Raw genomic sequence first — 18,513 nt, 5'->3', positions numbered from 1 at the left:
TCAAGAAATTGAGTCCTAGTATGCTTGGCTGCTCCTTTCCGCTGTATAGTAAACTTCAGAAGAGCATGATCACTCGCGCCTAATGATCCTTCCACTTCTACCCCACTAACCAGGTCCTCAACATTGGTTAGGACCAGATCTAAAATGGCTGTTCCTCTTGCTGCTTCTCCCACTTTCTGGAAGTTGTCTGCAAGGCCAGTGAGGAATCTGTTTGACCTTATGCTCTTGGCTTAGTTTGACATCCAACAAATATCCGGGTAATTGAAGTCCCCCATTACTACTATCTCCCTTCCTTTTGCATGCTTGGCCATCTGTTCCAGGAAGTCCTCCGTTTGGCTTGGGGATCTATAGTAAACTCCCACAATGAGGTCACTGTTATTCTTCTCTCCCTTAATTTTGACCCAAATGCTCTCACTTTGGCTTTGAGGTTCTAAATCTTGGATCTCTTCACAGGTATACACATCCCTGACATATAACGCCACTCCTCCCCCTTTCTTGTCTGGTCTGTTTCTCTGAAATAGATTGTATCCCTCCATTATTACATTCCAATCGTGGGACTTACCCCACCAGGTTTCAGTGATGCCTATTATGTCATATTTAGTTTGCTGTACCAAGAGCTCAAGCTCATCTTGTTTATTTCCCATGCTTTGTGCATTAGTGTACAGACATTGAAGTCCATTAATCATTCCCCCGTGTCTCTTATTTAAGGATTTTTTCCTCCCACCACTAGGTCTGCGTGCTGTTTGCTCCATTTGGTCTATGACATTTGGATGATCATCTTCATCAATTGATAGACTCCTACCTTCAGGAGCACTGTCTCCCTCCCCCACATTAGTCAGTTTAAAGCCCTCCTGATGAGGTTTCTGAGATTTTTGGCAAAAACATTCCTCCCAACCGTTGTGAGGTGCAGCCCATCGCTTGCCAGAAGTCCATCTTCAAGAAACTGCAGTCCGTGATCTAAGAATCCAAACCGTTCCTGTTTACACCATTTGCGAAGCCAGCTGTTCACTTCCACTATTTTTCCCTCTCTCCCAGGGCCACGTCGTTCAACTGGGAGGACAGATGAGATGACAATTTGTGCATTTAATTGCTTCAATTTCCTGCCCAGAGCCTCGTAGTCTCTTTTGATCTTTTGGAGGCTATTGCTTGCAGTGTCATTGGTTCCCACATGAACCAAGAGGAACGGGTATTTGTCAGTGGGTTTTATGATTCCTTGCAGTCGTTCAGTTACATCTTGGATCTTAGCCCCGGGGAGACAGCACACTTCCCGAGACATCTTGTCAGGCCCACAGATCACTGCTTCTGTTCCCCTCAGTAGGGAATCCCCTATCACCACTACACGCCTCCTCTTAGGTTTGGTCGGGGTTCTTCCGTGAGCTGTCCGTTCCACGGTCGCCTGCACATTCCCTGAGGACTGACTTTGCTGCTCGTCTTCATATACCTGATCGACTGTAATGTGGGAGAGATCCTCAAATGGAGTCTGCTCTTCGTCTTCCATGCTAGGGGAGAGGACCTCAAAGCGATTGTGTATTTCTAAACAATCAGAGCGAACCCTGGGTCTCCTACTTCTTTGAGTCACGTTTCTCCATATATCTGGCTCCTGTGTTGGTGAACTAGCCTCCTTCTCAGGGGAGTCCCCTGTCTCCTCCTTGGTGGAGACGGTGTGCTCTGTTGCTTCCAAGAAGAGCTCCAGCTCTCTAATTCTTTGGAGAGTAGTGGTGTTTATTTAGTGGTGTTCTGGGGTGGGGCCAAGGGCATGTGTAACTGGATGTCCTGCTCTTTGCATAAGAACATCAAGAGTCAGAGTGATGTCTAGTGGGTTGAGCACCTGACTTGCCCTAGGAAACTCTGGGTTCAACTACTCAATCAGCTACTAAGCACATGATGTAACAATGGACTAGCCCTGGGAAATGGATGAAAAAGACCAATCTGCAGCTTTTGTGGTGGCAGCGGTGGACCTTGAGGTCCCAATTTTCTGCTTTTCTCTGTGCTTCACCAAGATTTGGTGTCCCTCCCCTTCATTCTAAGTCATAGTTTTGGCATCCTCTGCATCTCCCCTGAGGCTCTGTGCCCAGTGTGACTGCACCGGTCCCCTTCCCTAAATCTGCTTCTGTTGGTGGTCGTCTTTCGTTTCACGTGGCAGATGGCTGCTGCCTCATAGCAAATGCATGTTCCAGCACTGTGCATCTCCGTTCGCTACTGTGTCTTCTTTCCCTTGTGGAAGCTGCTCCTGTTGCCTGCAAGCAACATTGTGAGGTTCCTGGTAGAACAAGAAGGAACTTGGTAATTCTAGGACTAAACTAAAATGGAGCTACCATGAAAGAAGGACAGTTTTTCACTGAGAGCGGATAAGAGTTTAATAAGTTCTGAGTGTGCACAAACAGTTACCATTAACCTCACTGGCCCGTTCTGATATATGTTGACCATACAGGTACAAAAATGGGGCATCAGTTTGAAATATACCTTATTATTTGTTGGGAATGGGGTAAGAATTTGGAATAAGGCTGCTTGACTTGTAATGAAAACAACTATTATCAGTGCATATTCATACTGCAAGCCTGCTTGCAAACTTCATTAGAATCAGTAGTTAGAGACCAAATTTCATGTTCTGTGGAGCAATTACAGTCAAAACAGCTTGCTGAATTGTCTGGCCACAAGAGAAAAAGCTGAAGAAAAATATAAATAAAAGAACTGCAACAACTTTAATGTGGCTCTCTGTTGTATATGTGGCTGTTCCTGACTCGTGTACACTTGATAGTAGCGGCTACTTTTACAAATCAATGTCGACAGCCTGTACCTTATTTTTAAATAAAGACTGAAATAGGCTAGGAAACCAAATGCCTTTAATGTGGAAAAAGGGATTTCCACTGGCCCATGTCAGATACTTTTTCAGTATCAAATATGGCAGCTGGCTATAACCTATTTTTATTTTGTATTGTCAAACCTGAAACTTGCCTTTCATTTCCTATATATTGTTTTTCCTGCTTCCTTTCTATATACTTAAGGTGCATGGGGTGTGGCTGTGGCTGTCTCTTTTGTAGTCTTTCAGTTTGAACTACTCTGAGAATCTTTAAACTGTAGTTTATCAAAGGAGCAGTAAGTTTCTTCTTTGCTGAGTTGTCATCTGACTGATTGGTTCTGCAGAATATTAGTTTAATTGTCCTTTTTTCCCTTCATTGCCATTCTAGACCATATTCAATACGGGACAAATCCTATAAAGAAGAAACTAGCAAAAAGCTAGCCCGTATAAATTAAGATGTCTTAAAATTACACCAGATCCAAACTCTGTTCAGTGGTGGGTGTGGCCTAAGCCTAACAGAGGGAAAACAAGCCTTTAAAATAGGCTTTGCTTTACATAACCCTTTTTCCCAGCTTAATTTATGCCAAGTTGCCAGGTCACATTCAGCTTGGTTAGCTGAATAGTCTTATGAGTCAGCCTAAATCCACCCTCTCTGGCCCTGCCCCCACCATGCCACTGGAACCTCCCCTTTTTAGGGTTATACTACTTTAATATCCTCCAGATTTGCTCAGCTGTCTGGGTCCTGGCTGAGCTGGGCTGGGGGAAGTATGTCACTGCATCTCTGCCTGAACCGAGAATGAGGGAGTTAAACATGCATAGCTAATCAGATGTGCTGGGAATCTCCTGGCTCATCCACAGATCCACTGGATCATAACCTGCGCATCCCAGCAGATCTTGCTATAGAAGTGTTCTGTAAAGCCAATGGATCTAAAGATAGAGGGCAGTATACAAATTTTATAAATAATAAAGACTTCAGAAAGAGGTATGTGCTGCAAAAACTGCTGCAGAAAATTCATTTCAATTCCACTGAAGTAAGGCTCTCCGAGTGCCTAATAGGTTGATAATTAACTGAGAATGTATCTCCTTTTTTCATGTGGTGTTTAACTTTAGATTACATGGGAGGGATATTCAGTTGCGAATCTCCATTTTTGTGAGAGTGGTCTTTGTGTGCTAATGATTTCCCTCCAGGCTGGAATGCAGACTGTGTGAGAGACTGAGCCCCCTCCCCAGCTCTGTTTGATATTTAATATTTCTAAGATGCTGTAGCTGTGCTTAGACCAGTACATGATACTATGCAACTATTTGGATGTAACTTTTTTTGCTTTTGTGTCTACTTTGGAACAAGTTCTGTTAGTAAAACCTTTGAACCATATTTTTGGACTGGACAATTTTTCTTTCAAGAAAAGTCAGTTTTTATTCATTCTATTGCTTACAGATGTGAAATATTAATACCTGCACTTGGCTGTGAGCAGTTTCAGTTAAGGTAAGGTTACCAGACGTCCCTGTTTCCCAGGGACAGTCCCCGGATGTACAAATTAGTCCCCTGACAAAATCCATCTATTTATTAGGAAGTTGAAAAGTGTCCCCGGATTCATTGAAAAAAAATCTGGTAACCTTAAATTAAGGTTTAATCTTGGCAATCTCTGCCAAAGGCCCTGTACTATGCTTAGCAATGCGTGAATTATTTATTATTTGTCAATTCTGATATGAAGCAACCTGATATGAAGCACCCCCTGGTACATACCAGAACAGGTCGAAGAAATTTAAAAGGGGTTGCTAGACTGGCGGTATCCCTTACAGAAACCCAAAAGACAAGCATGTAGGCTCAAAATGAAAAGAGAAGGACATTATTTTTTTGAGGGACATCCTCAAAAATAAGGAGGAGGCTGTGAAGAACCATGCCCCCCCAAAGCAGTGTTTCTTATACACTTACAAATTACACGCACGACTTCTATTCACTAATCAAAAGATCATGGTAATCTTAGCAGTTGCTACTCAATATTGTCATCCTGATCCAATCAAAATCCTTTAGCTCTTCAGACCAGCCTTCATCATAATATCATGTGATTATATATAATCATTTTTCAATGTCTTTCTTTCTTAAGACTTTGGCTAATTTTCGTTTTCATTAAATGTCTCCCAATAACCAATATCTACAAAATAATTCAAGATTAATCACAATTGCCATGCCTACTGTTTCTCTTTCCATGTTTAATGCCCATGCATTCCATCAGTTTTCCAGAACGACCATCTGTTACATATAGTACCTGAAAACAACTAGTTCTATACTGTACAAATTAGCTAGACCAGGGGTAGGCAACCTAAGGCCTGGGGCCCAGATACAGCCCAATGACCTTCTAAATCTGGCCCACAGACGGTCCGGGAATCAGCGTGTTTTTACGTGAGTAGAATGTGTCTGTTTATTTAAAATGCATCTCTGGGTTATTTGTGGGGCATGGGAATTTGTTCATCCCCCTCCCCAAAATATAATCCTGCCCACCACATGGTCTGAGAGAAGGTGGACCGGCCCAGGGCTGAAAAAGGTTGCTGACCCCTGAGCTAGGCCATAGGTTCAAAAGAAAATGGAAACATCAAAACAATACAGTTTTATCCTATTGTTATTTTCTCAATCATATACAGCTAGCAAACTGAATTTTGTGATACAGCTTCTGGTTCAAAAATGCATTGAAATTGTTTTTTTAAAAGTGTATTTTCAGTAAAAAGTTCAAAAATATGTATATGTAAATGTATTTAAATGCAAATTTTCTTGCAGATTTTATAAACATATTCATAGGTTACTGTGGAAGCTGGATACAACCAACTTGAACATATGCAAAAGTGGCATAGACCAGAAACTAAATCCTTCTTCCCAATATTATATAAGTGTGTGTACTTGGTATCCTGTAAGCTGATTTTATAGCAATTCTGGAATTCCTTATACTTTGGTAATTACTTCCCCAAAATGTATAATTAGAGATATTAAGACAGAAAAAGACACAAAGGGTCGTATTTTCTATTTTCACCTTGTATACAATTTCATTAGAAGTAAGCCAAGCAGAAAATGCTAAGATGTGAAAAATGTTTATTCAGATGGAAAAGGAAGTTTTGATGACCAGGTTTCTTTTAATGTATTTCCAAATGGTTAATTTGTTTGACCCACGATATCATACTGTGTTTGTGGTTTGATCAAGTTGGCACCATCAGCATAAAAACACAGTTCATTTAAACAAAAATAGTAGAATTTATTGTATGCCCCGCTTTGTGTTCACTGTTTGCCAGCATTTCTGTGTGCTCTGGCACTCACACGGTGTCCCGTTGCACCAGAAGCGGTTTAGTCCTGCTGGCCACATGACCTGGAAAGCTGTCTGTGGACAAACACCGGCTCCCTCGGCCTGAAGTGAGATGAGTGCTGCACCCTATAGTTGCCTTTGACTGGACTTAACAGTCCAGGGGTCCTTTATCTCTTTGCCTTTACCTTACCCTGTTTGTAGAGAATCTAAGGATGTATTTGCAACATGCCTTCCCAGGTGAAGGGAGAGCAATTCAACTTCCCCTTTGTGCCACTTTCCTGTCCCGGAAGTATGAAATTTGCACAGATAACAAGCAGAAAATTTACAAGTTAGCAGCATTTGCTGAGTTGCTTGCTTCTGAGGATGGTGAACTGTTTGAACTGTTTGTTGGCTATGAGAGATTCAGACCCAACTTGGAATGCTGTCCTTTGCATCTGGCAGACGGATCATAGCACTTGTAATCAAATCTGACTGCTTATTGAGGTGTGGCTCCATTTCAAGCAGCAAATTCTTGCCTTTGAGGGTGGCTTCTTTCATTAAACCTCTGCATTGGGTCTGATGGGGTTGCTAGAGTTTTCAATGCAGAGCTAATTACTCAGTTTAGAGGAGTGTAATTTGAGCCATTGCTCTGGATTTGTCTTTTTTTCATTCTGGAGGCACTCTTAAAACAGGTGTGGGTATGTGCACCCCTCTTAGAGAATACAGTCAAGAACCCCTCCTTTCTCTTTTGTAAAGGCAATGCTGTCTCCCTAGGGGCAGTGGGGCGCTGGCCACCTTGCCTTCTGAAATGCTCACCCTTCCACAGTGGGGAGGGAGGAGATGTTTCCGCATTTCCACATCATTCATGAACTATTCATGTAAACCTCTCCGGACATCAGATTAAAGCATGCCTCCAATTTTAATTTGGAGAAAAGAGGGTTTCAGCTCTCAGAAGTTTGGGGATCAGTGTCATACAGTAACGTCCACTTTAAATGCTCTAGCTTTTTATTAGGTTTGGGTTTAAGGAAAGCTGGCTATAACTTTCAAGCTGTATGAACTCCGTAATGTACAGTGATTACTACAGCCTCTGCTAGCATATAAAAGGTATTGAAGTTGTGCTAGAGGCTTAGTGAACACCACCGCTTGAGACCTTTGCAAAATCCTCACAAGTGATCAGAAATTCCAGCACATGAAGAAGATAGGGGAGGGGTGTCTAGAGTGCGATGGAGCTTTAATTAAAAACATACTTTGTTTTCAATCCAATTTGGGAACAAATACCAAAAAGAAAAGAAAAACCACAAGATGTAATTTTTTTACAATGCTTGGTGATATATCCAATTCTGAGCTGAAGAAAGAAGCTTATAAGCTGAAAATCTAGAAGGAATAAAGCATGTAAGATAAATAATAAAGCTGTGTTCTGTGCTTAATTCCAATCGTCTCCCAACAACTGGAGCTGCTGATAAGACACACACTCAGAGTAATGATACACAATGCGAGCAAGCAGTAGCCCGGGCGGCATATGGAACAAAAAAGTTTGGCAAATGTAGAGCTCCATTAATGTTCTGAGCGATTTTGTCCCAAGGTGGTGTTTGTGAAATATGCTATCATCAATTTACCAGGGCAGAGAGAACAATAAATGTAACCATTAGTAAGTATTTTGTCCACCTAGCATCATGTAAATAACTGTTTTCGATTTAGGTTTAAACTGGAAAATTCAATGTCAACTCTATCCCAACACCCAGTCCCAAGAATTTTCAGAAATGTGGGTGGTCTCTTGTTCTCAGAGAAATGTCTGATAGGACCGTATTCAAATAGTTCACAGTGTAAAAAACAAATCAGGATCGTATTGAACAGGCCATGAAGTTTCTTTAATTCCCCCCATAACCAGAAACTTGAAGGCATTTATGAGGCAAGCATGTGATTACTACATTCTGGGTTGCAAGGAGGTTAAAGCTGTGCAGGTTTGCAGGACAGGGTCACTATTTTTACAGAGCCAGATCATACCCATTGACTGCCCCAGAAAAAAACAGGACATCCCGTTTTTTCTTGCAAGAGGACAGGGGCCAAAATGGCTGCTGCAATCTTGCATGGTTTCAGGCTGCACTTTTGCGGGGCATGCTGCCTCAGAACACACATTTTGGGGTGCTGTGAGAGATCACTGCTCATTTTTCTGGGGGCAGCAATCTTGCACGTCACCCCAGAATGCATGTTTTGGGGTGCTGTGCCAGAAAAGTGTTTTTTTGGGGGGCCCTGCAATCTTGCGTGCGTCACGTGACGCACATGGAAGTGCAGACTTGGAAGATGTCTTCCTGGATTTGGCGTGTGTTGTGTTGGAAGGTATGCCTTATTGACACTGTACAGGAAAACATCCCAGCAATTAATTGAGGAATCTATACCCCACTCTTCACTATATATCTCAAAATGGCTTACAGAAAAAATAAAACATACAGTACACAAACTTTAAAACATAGATTTAAACATCATAAAATAGAAACATTAGAAAAGTGATCATGGTACAAAGGCCTCCTGAAAGAAAACCATTTTCACCCGGCACCTGAAACTTGCTATGGATGCTGCCTTTTTTATTTCTACTGAGTGGGAATTCTGTGGAGAGTTAGGCACACAACACAGCAGGCATTACTACTCATTGAAGGTTCCTACTTTGCAGTTTAGCACCATGGTTAATCCAGGGTTCTGGGAAGAGGATTCTATGTACGGAGCAGCTGAGACATAAGTACAAATCTTCATGAAATGCTTGCTGAATCAGTCCACAGAAGGGTAGGTATGTTAGTCTCATGTAGCAAAAAGAACAAAAAGACTTGTGGGAGCAAGACAAACAAATTTATTACGGCATAAGCTTTTATGGCCCATAGTCCATTTCACCCTGAGGATAGCTCTTCATGCATCCAGTGAAAGTGGACTGTCATTCACAAAAGCTTACACCACAACAAAATTGTGTCTTTAAGGTGCCACAAGACTCTTTGTTATTTTTAATGAAGGGAGGAACCAAGAAAACTAGAGTGGTCTTGCTGTTATTCTGTTTAGTGCTGATGAAATACTGAGAGTGTAGAAATAATATAAGAAGTGATTAGTTAAGATTATGCTGGCAGTAAAGATACTCATGTTTTATTACATGCTGAGTCTTACTTTGAATTTTATGTGGGGGTAATTTAAGCTGCAGGGTTGTTTATCCTTGTTTTATGAAGGCCATTTCCCCCTCAATGCTAAAAATTCTCATTACCCTGTCACGGCTTCCTCCTCTTTCTTCCCTGTCATTCCATTTAGTTAAAGGGGATGTTCCATGTGTGTCAAGGCCAGGGAACGAGCCTTCAGTACATATCCTAGCATTTTCCTGTACGCTAGGGGAAGTGCGCCGTAGGAGAGGCTTACGCATGTTTTTCTTGAGAAACTCATCATGGTCTATCCAGAAGAAGATTATGTATATACTGGTAGGGGCATCTCTGCCATGCTGCTCACTCCATTCACCAGCCCACAACAACACTGCTGATGTTCTCCTTTACACCCTAAGCAACTACTAAGCTCCCTTTTCATCTTCCCAATTCCAGACCTTCCCTGTTTTCCAGGGACAGTCCTGGATTTACAGAAGTTGCCCCAATTTCTGGTTTGATCCCAGAATGTCCCGCTTTTCCTTAGGACGTCTCTATTTTCCTCTGAGAAATGTTGGAGGGTATGGAGTTATGCGATCCCTGAGTCAAGGAGATAAGTAACTATACAACATTTAGAAGATATCTGAAGACACCTCTGTGTAGGGAAGTTTTTTAAATGTTTAGTTTTTATTATGTTTTTATAAATGCTGGAAGCCTCCCATAGTGGCCAGAGAAATGGAGGTTTGTTGTTGTTTAGTCACTTAGTTGTGTCCGACTCTTCGTGACCCCATGGACCAGAGCACGCCAGGCACTTCTGTCTTCCACTGCCTCCCGCAGTTTGGTCAAACTCATGCTGGTAGCTTCGAGAACACTGTCCAACCATCTCGTCCTCTGTCGTCCCCTTCTCCTTATGCCCTCCATCTTTCCCAACATCAGGAAATGGAGGTTATGCAATTCTATTTCTGAAGCCCCTTCTCTTTTCTATTCTGCACTTCCATGAGCCCCAGCTAATATGGCCAATGATCAGAAATTATGGGAGCTGTAGTGCAGCAACAATCTGGAGAGCCACCTCTATTCTGAAGTTTCAGTGGTTTCAGTGGAGTTGAGTGCATGCCAGTCTTTCTCACTGAAACATGTGGGTCCTTAAAGTGACCGAATTATGACTGTATCACGCCCTATTATTTATTTTAAAATGTTGCAGACTATAGGAAAATGCAAATCCTATACCCACTTACATGCAAATCCTATACTCACTTACCTGTGAGGGAGAGAGGTGGCATTGAAAGGAGTGGCTTCTGTGGCAGTGGGGCACACTCGTCCCAGTGGTTGGCAGCCATTGTTTATTCTCTCAGAAATATTAGTATGAGGCTGTGTCACATACTAGTGTTGACATGAGGCATTCCAGAGGGCAGGGGAATGATGGGTGCTAGTGAAAGCACCATTGTGAAACTGGCAGATAAAGATGGATAGTGGCAGAAAAAGCCCAGGCTCACTCTCACAACTACCAAAACGTTTGAGCTGAAATATATACAATTTAAAAAGTGATGGAAGAATCTTCATCTCAACAAACCAAACCAGAGAGCTGCACATGTTTCAACTTGAGCCTTACATGAACCCCCTGTTGTGTATTGAGTCAAAAGATTTTATATCTGTATTATTATTGTCTGTATTTGCATTAGGGTAAAGTAACTGCCTTTTGGTTCCAGAGGGTACAGCTACTATTGGTTCATTTAAGCTGCTGTATTTGGATCCTCTGTCTTATTGGTTTCCTCCAAAAGGCAGGACTGTGATTGCCTGATATTCTTCCCTCCAAAATGTATCCTTTCTAGCTAGTTCCCTGTCCCTATAAATGTAGCTCTCCCCTCCTCAGTTCTCAGTCTTGTTTGCTTTAATAAAGAAGTGTTACTACAGAACTGTCTCCAGCATATTATGTCAAGAGAGCTGAAATCACAAACCCCACGTCACAACACCCCCCTTGGCAGCTGTATGTGTCTGTGTGCATGCACACACACGCTGAGAAAATAGATGAGTTGTTAGTTCCTTCTCTTCCTTGGGAAATAGAAGTTAGGGTAGAGTTGGGCGAGGAAGCATACATGCCCAGCAAGTAGGATGCTCCTTTGGCAACTGCCTCATGACCATCTTTCTGCCTGGGAACTTGCTCAGAGCACTGCTTGTGCTTGGGGTTGAACCATTGGATTCAAGTGGACCAGCGGATGTACTGCACCATACCTGCCTCTCTGTTTTATGCTGAATTGATTCACCCTGCTTTTGGTTTTATGGCACTAGGAACTTTAATTGGATTTTATGTCTTTTATGAACTTTCTTGTAAGCTGCTTTGGGTTTGTTTTATGAAGAAAAGAGGAGTTAAAATAAATAAATAACTCCCTTTTCCAGGATACAAGCCAACTAAGACATAGTTTCCATCACAGAGTTTTAGTCAACATGATGTTGTAGTGCATATTTTTCTTTGTTCAATGTCACCTGCTTTGTTGTCTGAATAATTAAAAAATATGTATATATTAACTTTAATTCAATTAATGACCTTCAAATCTTTCTTTCTTTTTTAAGAGGAAGAAGAAAAATGATAGGGCAATGGTTCCTATTCCTTATACCATTTTCATTGCACAGGAAAGCTGTTAAGTGCTTAATCTTTTTTGCATAGCTGTTCTATGCTTTTAAGAGGATTACATTATTAAGGGTTTAATTATTCATTATTCTATATTTTGCTAATTGGTACAAAAAGTCTTTTTTATATAGCTCTATCCCCTCTTTACAGCCATGCCTCCTGTACTTCTCAGAATATGCTTTTTTTCAAGAAAGAAATGCAAGGCTGCCATCCTGAAACTGAAGCTACTGATTGCTGTAGACAGAACTCTTTGCTGGTGCAGTGAAAGCCCACTAAGACGGCCACACTGCACTCCGGAAAGGGTGGCTGGGTTTCTGTCACTGCTGATGGATCATTAATCATAATCGACAGCAAGTTTTTTGACCTCATCACAAAAGGCAAAAAGGTCACTTCAGAGAACAGCACACGTTGTTCAAGGAAGGGGAAGGGGCTAAAACTATTGGAGATTTCTATTTTGTCATCTACACTATTCCTTTCCTCCTAAATTTTGCTGTAACATGAGTAAAAACTGTGAAAGATCCAGGGAGACAGGTTCTGACTTTTTGTTGTTCTTTCTTTTTCTAAGCAGGAAAAAAAACATAACCTATTTGTAGTGCCAGTCACTAAAAGATACTCAAATTCTTTTACATAGGAATATAATAGCTGAGACTAAATCCTCATTCCTAATCATGTTTACCTGGGAGTAAGCCCCATGGATTTAACTCTGAGTCAACATGCTTCATTGACCATCACCTTCTGACTCCCTACAAATCAACAACCCCATAATTTGTTTAAAATAAAATGAAATCTAAGGAGAGCCTTCTTTTCTTGAGTAAAATGGTAAGGAACCACTATTTCTTGCAGGGCTGAGTGGGAGACAGACAACATCTTTCTCCAGACAGTTGAAGTTGACATTATAGAACACAGGTTTCCAGTTTTTGTAGTGTTTCAAATATTTATAACAACTGTTTGACAGTCGAACGAATGACAAGACTGCTTACAGCATTGCAAATGTTGCTTCTGTGTTGTACCTGAATGCCTTGGATATTAGCTTAAGATAGCAAAGCTAGGAAGTTTGTGCTGTCACTAGGGATGGGGGAATAAATCAAATCACTTTGCATGTGGAGGTGAACTTACCTAATACACAGTCTGCAAAACAATGAGCACTCGAATACAGCGATCTTTTAGAATTTGCAGTTCTTCAGATTTTGCAGTGCAATTATCCAGTCAGGTTATGTGCACAAAGATGCATTTAGCAGGGTAAAGTGTGTATGAAAACGCATTTATGAGTTAAAATAAGATACAAAAATGCATTATATTAGACAAAACCACATACAAATATGTATATGATGAGAAATTTATATTGGAATGTTGATGAATTTTCAAGAAGACTTTTTCAAAAAAAAATCTCAAGCTGATGTTGAAATGTGGAGAATTGAATTAGTGGCATAGTGTGGGGGGCACAGGGGTGGTAGCCCCGGGTGCAAAATTGTTAGGGGTGCAAAATTTCAATACCCGGTGCTGCCTCAATACAGCTGTGCGCCTCTGTCACTGGGCTCCATTGAAAACAGATTCTCCATGTGAACGAGGAAGTGACCTCTCCAGACAATGAAGTGAATCTTCTTTTCTTAACTCTGCAGCTGCAATCCCCTGGGTGAATGTGCATGTGGATTCAGTCCGCTTCCCTCCCTCCTACCCACTCCCCCCACATTGCCCAAGGCACTGGCAACCCATGCTATGCCACTGAATTGAATTTAAGATTAGAAAAATGAAAATCAGAGCTGAAATTGACTGATTTACCCATCTCTTGCTATCACTCACTGGGGTTGTGAATTGTCACTGTACACACAGGTCCCGCTTGCTGAACACAATGCAGTCCCAGGAAATTGTTCCTCAGGCGTGCATTCGCACAATGAGCTGACCATTGCCATTATTTCTATGGGAACATTTCTAATCCATTGTCTCCTCCTCCTCCCCGTTTTTGCACAGTTTCTTCTTAAAATGGCTGCTGCCTACCAGCAAAAGAGAGACAAAGGAAAAATTGATTTGCCAATCTCTCCTGCTCCGTGATTTGTCTAATCTCTCCCCCTGCTCCCTCTTTCCAAGGATTCTGCCTGAAAATGGCTACCACCAATCAACAAAGCACAAACAAAAAAGAAAGTAAAGAAGTGGGTAAACTCTGGCTGTTTGGATATCTGAATCAGCCGTGCATGTAGTGAGTTCAGATAAGTGAATTTTTGGATAACAAGTGGGTGGATAGCAGGACCTGTGTGAACTTAGTTTAGTATCATTTGCCTGGCCACTCTGGGTACAATAAATGAATGTTGAGGATAGAGTGGAATTGCAGCAGGTTGGGTGACCCCTGACTGCCCACTTGTGGCCCCTTGGTTTGTACAAACAGTGTGTGCCCACTGTCCATAGGCAGAGGTCCTGCTTCAGCTGAAATATCACAGGCTGTACCTCTTGCATTTCATGGCTATGTGATGTAATATTTCATAATATTTTATTAAAGAAGATTCCTTCTTTCTGCATTCAGCTGCTTTCTCTCCCAAAGAATGTTATGGAATGATTTACTTGTTTCATTTACTCAAAGATTTTTGCTCTTTCCTCTTAACTGGTTGCTCAGTTGGCTAATATTGTAGCCCTTTATTCTTTGCCCTGCCCTCTCCATCATAGGGCTGCATGATTCAACCTCAGCCCTATACACAGAGTTGCAGATGAGCTAATTTGAATAAAATCAATGGCATTGGTAAACATGCAGCACAACTTGACTTTCCCTTCTTCAATGAAGTAATATTGGGTGTGCTAAATTCAGGATGGTGTAATCATTTGGATAATATGATTACATAGTTGCTAGATAATTTTCTATGACCCATACCTAGCAATAACCGGGTTTCTAAAACTGTATGCAAAAAAGCATTTTCTGAAGACAAATCCAACCTGGGGAACACATGGGTTTGGCTTGGCTGAGAGGCATGACAGATGTGGTTTCCACAAGTGTGACCCAGCAGAAGGGAAGACTTTGCTTTCTTTGGAAATGCTGAGATGCGTTTGGAATGGTGTGAAGATCAGCTTTCTGTCTGCATTATGCAGGATGTGTATTGAATTTTTGAGTAACAGTAGCCCCCCTTAGAGCTAAACTATTCTTATAACATTGTAAAGATGATAGGGTTGCCTTCACAAAACCTGTTCTAAATGGTGCATTTCTAAATTGCAAGCACATTAGTTGAATGGATTATCTTGTAAATTTCTACCTCAGCACCACACCTTTTCCTGTGATTAGTGTTTCTGGTATTTTCACCCTATGTAATTGCAGCCAGGAACACCAGGTTAGGCAGCTGCATGGAGCTGTCATCATGCTGAATACACATTGCCATCTGTGCTATGCCTAAAAATTGTCTTGGTGAGAGCTTAGGCTGACAAGCTTAATGCCAGTATTGGTAGACTTGCATTTGGCTAATGACATTTGAGCTTTTACTCCTCTGCCTGCTATGAAGGCCTGTGGATCAGAGACAGACCATTGCCAAGGTGGCAACATCAGGGACATTGAGACTTTGGAAGCGGGAGAAACCTGTCAAAAGATGAGCTAAAATTTGTGAATTTGTCAACTGGTGCAGGGCTGTTTTGGAAGCAACACTGGCAGATTTATGGTTTCAGGTGGAAACAATTTAAAGAAGGTCATTTTGAGTGAGTTTTGCTTGGAGGTTTTGTGATTGATTTGGACCAGAAATTCAAAGTGAAGCTGGAACAAGGAAACACACATAGATCAGAATGATTGGAAGACTGAGATAAGCTCTTGTAAACCTAAATCACAATTGATTTATCCCATATATATATATACATACACACACACACACACACACACACACACACATGCAAGAACATTCAATTGATTTATAATGGCTAAATTCCCAGAAACACTCAGTGTAGAAATTTTATTCTTACCTTACAACAAGGTTTCATGGTCATTATTGGCAGGGCTGTGTGTATCTTGCAGGTCCCACAGGGAAGATGAGAAAGCACAAATATTGTGGTTGGGTGCAGAATTCAGCTTTGTAAAGACAGCTGACTTTTAAATTTAAAGCGAGCATTTACCTCCTACGGTTACAAAGGTATGTTTGAAAATGAGTGGGTCTACCTCTATCGTCAGCGTCATTCGGACTATTGCTAGGATGTTTAGAAAGGCTTATACTCCAGAAGGTTTACAATAGTGATATTTTGGCAGATACAATAGAAGTAAAGTGTTCCGTTTTTGGGATTGCAACTCTCCTTACACGGGGTCACCCAGTGAAATTCACTGATGGTGGAACAAGATGAATCATGGGGGAACCTGGCCATGAAGACCACTAAGTGATCTTGTGTCAGCCTAACCTCATAGGGTTGTTGTGTCAATAACATGGCGACAGGGAAACTCAGTGAATACCACCTTAAGCTCCTCGGAGGAAAGGTGGAATGGATATAAATGCAATACTTTTTAAACATTATTTCTCCGTATCTCCCCAGCCCGCCTCCCCCTCTTTTGAACTGGAAGAGACTTATGTGTGGCCAGGTTTAGAATCAATCACCAATCAATCAATCATCATCATCATCATCATCATAATCTGGGACACAGTCAGGAAATCAATGCCTGCAAACATTTGTCCATAGCAAGGCTGATTTGTGGTTGTCTGCTGGGACAGGCTTGCCTGGGTGGGGTGTGCAGGGAGGGGGCCCTCCATGCTCCCAGACTTCATATATCTGCACTATCCCACTTTTGGTAACAAAATTTCAAATTTGCCAAAGTGTTTTCTAGTCTTTAATCCCCACCACAACCCAGCAGCACACTAATTTTAGCAAAGCAACAAATGCACTAGCACCTTGAAGACTTAATTATATTATGGCATGAGCTTTATTAGAGCGGAGCACAGGTTCATCTTTCTTGGTTATCTGTTAAATTTTAATGAACAATACATTTGCTAGGCTTTAGGTAGGCACTGGACTTTTGGGCTCAGCTATACAGCTGCAAATAAAACATTTTAAGTGTGTTTTAAGTGCAATATACAATGTGACATTTGATGGCGATGGTGAGCCATATGAAAAAGTCAATGTATTTTTACAAACGCTTTTTAAAAAAAGCATTTTCGGAACACTTTTTATAGGTGTGTAGATTCCACCATTGTTTCATTTTTTTTGCAGAAGCCATGGCTAGTTGGCTGCCCCTTTGAAAGTACTGAGCACCACACAATGAGGCTGTGACAGAAATGAGGGGTTTTAAATAAGGTGCCAAGATCCCTAGTGGGCAGGGATTTTATGTAAGTGTGAAGACAAGAGTCTTGGCCGTTGGCTTCAGAGAAGGAAAACGTGTAGGCAATATCCTACCAATTCAAAGCATGCTGCTGCCTAGGGTGGCGGAACTATTATACCAAGAAATCATTCCTATCCACCACAGAATATGAGCAGGGGCAGGCATGGTGAAAAACTGCTTTTATTTAACAAGATGATTCTACAACAGTAACTTAAGCCTGAAATATAAACTTCTGAAGACAGCATGGGCAACAGGAGAACCATGAATGGCACCTTGAGCAATTTGGGGGAGATACCATTCATGATTCTATTTCTTCCCCTTGGTGTCTTCAGAGCAGCCCTGTAGGGCAGGTTTACTGAGAGACAATATTTCTGTTGCCTGCAGATTTCAGAGCTTTTAGATGCCCCTCCACTGACAAATCAGCTTTAAGTGACCCAAGCAGCTTGCATAATTTAGATTACTAAATTTGACCCATTCTCTTCACATTTCCCTCTTCCAAAAAGAAAAAAAATGTCCAGAATTTATGAATGATTCCAACTGACTGATTGATTTTACTTACATGCCATTTTCCCACAACGAGGTGTGCCCAAAGCAGCTCACATCAAACATGCAAAACCTCAAAACTGGAAATACAGATATACAAAATACAGAACATGTCAGTAACTTCAGAATAACAAAAACCAACAATTTAGCAAACACTGGATAAATTCAGTATTAACGCCCCCCCAAAAAACAATCTAGGCTGATGGGTTTACTAAAGTTTCAAAGCCAACACCCTAACATTAGACTCCTTTCCTAATTTATTCCAAATCCCACTTAAGAGACATGAGAAGGAGGCGATGCCAATAAGGCCCCCTGAATTCCTAGGGGTTGCTAATCGTGTATTTTTCTGCCTGGAGATGGGTGGGAGGGACCACCTGGCAATAGCAATAGTTTTGGCATGGAGTGAAAAACAATAATTGAGATTAAAAAAAAAAGTTTTGGCTGAGCACTGCTAAGTTCTGATTGACAGGAAATGTCACCAGGAGTCCTTCTATGAGTTCAAATGGAAAGAGAATGAATTGGGGTGGGGCAGGACAGGTTTGGCTTCAAGGTTGTTCTGATTTGTGGGGGCAACTTTCAGGAGTTGCTTGTAATTCCAGCTGGTAGGGCAGTGCCATGGCTCCCCTGGAGGGCAAACCTCCGCTGGGTTTAGGGAAGCATTTTATGCTGCTTTACGTGCTTTGCATTCTGTACCTGGAATAGTTAACAGTTCATGTAAATGTCATAATATTTGCTATGGTTAACATGTTTAGTATAAGAAAACCCAGAGGGCCAGAACCCATTTTGTTTTGCTTTGACATAATTTAGCAGGATCTTCTTTGGATATATTTTTCGTGCGTGACCTGCTGTATGTCGTCTTCCTGGAATTGGCAATACAGATGTACTGGGCCTTCCACACAGTGCCT

Source organism: Podarcis filfolensis, assembly GCF_964270895.1.
Source record: "Podarcis filfolensis genome assembly, chromosome: 4".
Taxonomy (NCBI): Eukaryota; Metazoa; Chordata; class Lepidosauria; order Squamata; family Lacertidae; genus Podarcis; species Podarcis filfolensis.
This window is presented reverse-complemented; position numbering follows the sequence as displayed.